General features: G+C 48.9%; 1 pseudogene; it reads right to left on the reverse strand.

Moving 5' to 3' along the window:
• Positions 1 to 1,268: 1,268 nt before the first annotated feature.
• Positions 1,269 to 3,305, reverse strand: LOC149971560 (uncharacterized; annotated as a pseudogene).
• Positions 3,306 to 3,718: the final 413 nt, after the last annotated feature.

Consider the following 3,718-nt stretch of genomic DNA (forward strand, 5'->3'; position numbering starts at 1 on the left):
TATTCATCCAAGCTACTCAATACTGTCCCCCAGCCATAAGAAGTTAAAATGATGAGTGAATCGAGATCCGTCGGTAGTTCTCGGGCTGCCAGCTCATCCTTTACCTCCTCGATAATGCGTGCAGAAAAGTGTTGAACAGTGCTTCTTGGTTTCATGTACCCTACTCTTCTAGTGTGCGGAACTCCACCACATAGTCTGCCACCCTGAGGGTATCCTGCCGAAGCTGGAGTAACTTCCGGGCATCTTCTCTCCCGGACACCGTAGCCTCAAAGTTTTCTCACCAACGCCACGAAAGCCTCCAGACTGAGGCAGATGGCAGATAGTTACTCCCACACCGCCATGGCTCAGGCAAGTGCCCTCCCAGACATCAACGTAATAATGTACGCTATCTTCGAGCGGTCTGAGGGGAACGAAGAAGGCAGCAGCTCGAAAACAAGGGAGCACTGGGAGAGAAAGGCCCGGCAGCTTCTGCAACCTCCATTGTAGCGTTCTTACCAGCCGGGTTACTGAGGGGCTCGGAGGTTACCTTTGTGGTAGGATGCCTGGTAGGCAAATCACGTAATTACTCCCGCAGTGTGTGCAATGCTAGGTCGTGTGCTGGAACACTTCCATCAGACCGCGAAGCAACTCCTCGTGTCTACTAATGATGGCTCCTTGGGAGGAGATGGCGTTGGGGAGCTGGTCCAAGTCTGCTGGGTCAGTCATGGCGAGTTCGTACTATCACGTTTGAAGGTAAGACCCAGGTGCAGACAATGTCAAAGTAACAAAAGTTTATTAATTTGAACACGAACAGGCAAAGGTACAGGATGGCAGGCACGCTCAGGGTCAGGTCAGGCAGATGTCGGTAATCCAGAGTAGTGGGGCAAAGGTACCAGATGGCAAACAGGCTCACTGTAAATAAACTCTCACAGATTAGACAGAAAACACAGGTATAAGTACTCAGGGGATAATGGGGAAGCTGAATGACACCCAGAGAGGGGGTGGAGACAAGCACAAGGACAGGTGCATCAGATCAGGGCGTGACAGGTTGAATAAATATATATTATATTTTAGACATGTATTTTTTTTAACAAATCAATAATTTAATATGAAAACAAACAAAACAAACGATTACATCTTGACCTCTATCCCTATATGGTCACAAAAATCACAATAAAATCCAACTCCACCGCCACCTCTAAATCCCACTGCACACACCTGCAGGGGAACAAGTGCTGACAGAAGTCACAGCACACCCATGGCACCTCGGACTAACACTCCTGCGGGGAGCTTGCAGGTGGATCACTCTCTCTGCAGTGAGCACAGCAGGTGATTTTATTTGGAAAAAAATACAAAGAAAAACACATACAATTGATTTGCTCAATGTAGAGCAACAATAGTAGTTGATACAACAGAGAGAAAAACAAAGATTATGAAGTACCTGAGAGTGCTGCCATGGGTGGCGTGACAGAGGTGGCCGGTGGAGCTTTTCCCTTCCTTTTCTGTGCTGCAGTTAATTAATAGAAAAGTAGTGTTAGACAGAGCATGTTTAATGAAAATCCTTTTCAACTTTCTTTCAACAATACCCTCTGGAGGATGCTGCAGAAGTTTTGGAGGAGGTGGAAATGTCTTGAGGGCTGGTGCTATGGACTGTAGATATGTAAAGATATATATTTTTCAAACATTGCAGTTTTATAAAACACAATCGTTTTTCTTGTAATTTAACATGCGTTTTCCTGTGGAGGTGGCTGTATTCAAATTCCAGGGGGCGGCGACACCAGACGAGACTGCTATGGTGGTGTGACCAGGGGAGACAAAGGAGGCAGTTGGTCCAGAGGAGGCCGCGTTGGTGGTGACAGACAGAAGGGGTGGTGTGCATCGTGGTGGTGGTGGATGAAACCGGCGACGATGTCTTGGAGGAGCTGGTGTTTGTAATGGTGGGATTGAGGGGCCGACGATGGTGTGGCCACGTGTATTCCTCCCCGGTGAGGCATGTGGCTACAGGGAGTCTTCTGTATCAGTCTAGCCAATACTTCAGGATTGTAAGGATGTGTCCCAGGTCCTTCACTATCAGCCCTCACTCTATTAGGGGTGCTCTTTTAGAGCTAGAGCTGGGGATGGGACTGGAGCAGGGACTGGGACTGGAGCAGGGGGACTGGAGCAGGGGGACTGGAGCAGAGGGACTGGAGCAAGGGGACTGGAGCAGGGACTGGGACTGGAGCAGGGGGACTGGAGCATGGGGACTGGAGCATAGGGACTGGAGCAGGGGGACTGGAGCAGGGACTGGGACTGGAGCAGGGGGACTGGAGCAGGGGGACTGGAGCAAGGGGACTGGAGCAGGGGCTGAGAGTCCTCCTGTGGTTGCTGGGGAGGAGGTGCAGATGGACGGCACAGTGCTGCTGGTTCCAGGAGAGGTGGTTGTGGGACCCGGTAGGGACCGAGACATTATTAAACGGGACCCTTCAATGGCTGATGGATCAAAGGGGAAGAGGCCACACTTCTTAAACTCTTGCACCACATAGGGCATGTCCTTGCAGCGCTGGTACAGGTAGCGGAGTACTCTGGCAAATTCTGATTTGTTTATAACGTAGGAGTGGTCAAAATGGCTGAGGTCTCAGCCTTTAAAGGGCCAAAGGGCCAAAGTATGCCACGTCCAGCGGCTGCAGGACATGGATGTAGTGTGGTGGAAGACAAAGAAGTGAAATCCCTCTTGGTCCACGTGGCTCTTGTGTCCATTGAAGACGAGAAGGAGAGGGCAGTCCTTCACTGCATGCTGAATGAAGTGCTGAAACCACTTCCTGAACAGGTCCCTGTCAATGTAGCCACTGTTTGACCGTCCATACAAGGCTTGGGGCTCCCAGTGTCTATGGGGGGGGGGGGGGCTCCCAGTGTTTAGGGGGGGGCTCCCAGTGTTTAGTGGCCACCAGGAAAACACCAGGAAAACACTTGGGGTAGATGATAAACGGGGGGACATCCTCCCGAGCTGCGTTGAAGCAGGCCAGCCCCGTGATGTGCTCCTTGGTCCCTGGAGACTGCTGGTTCATGTGCTTTGTTCCAAGGGGAACCAGCACTTAGTGCCTGCTCTGGTCGCTATGAAACCCAGACTCATCGCAGTTATTGATTTGTCTGGGTTTGTCCCGCAACCTACTGTCCTCAAAGTGCTTCTCATAAGAAGAAAAATAAGGTGTCCATCGTCGGACGTTTGGCACACTCAGCTCTTCCCCTGTCCAGGGTGTCCTCATGCTCAGGTTCTTCTGCCTCCTCCTGAACATTTCCCACCACCTCTTACCCAATGGTGGGATTGTTTCCCCTTGGTGCCGAAACATACAATCGAATAAAATCTAAAATTGTCCATCAGGATTAAAATGTTTGTTTTGGCATCAAAACAAAACCGTACCCATGTTTTTTGTTTGATGATATCTGTAATGAAAATTTGTGTCCCAATTAGTTTAATATTGACGCATACATTGCAATATTTGACTAAATACTGCCTCTGTGTAGCTGTTGTAAGATGCAACAGTTAAAGTTAATGGTTCAAAGTTCAAAATACATTTTTACAAATTGTGCAAAACGCCCCCCGTCAGAGGACTCCAAATTTGATACGGTAAGCTTGACAACATTCAGTTGTTTCATATGTACTATGTGTTATCTAACGCTTACAATTGATTTCCTTTTTGCTTACTTAGCAGTTATATCAACATTTAGCAACCAATCTCAAAATCTAACTTAGCAGATACCA

This window comes from Oncorhynchus mykiss, chromosome 25 (genome assembly GCF_057628025.1).
Source record: "Oncorhynchus mykiss isolate SJ-2025 chromosome 25, ASM5762802v1, whole genome shotgun sequence".
Lineage (NCBI taxonomy): Eukaryota > Metazoa > Chordata > Actinopteri > Salmoniformes > Salmonidae > Oncorhynchus > Oncorhynchus mykiss.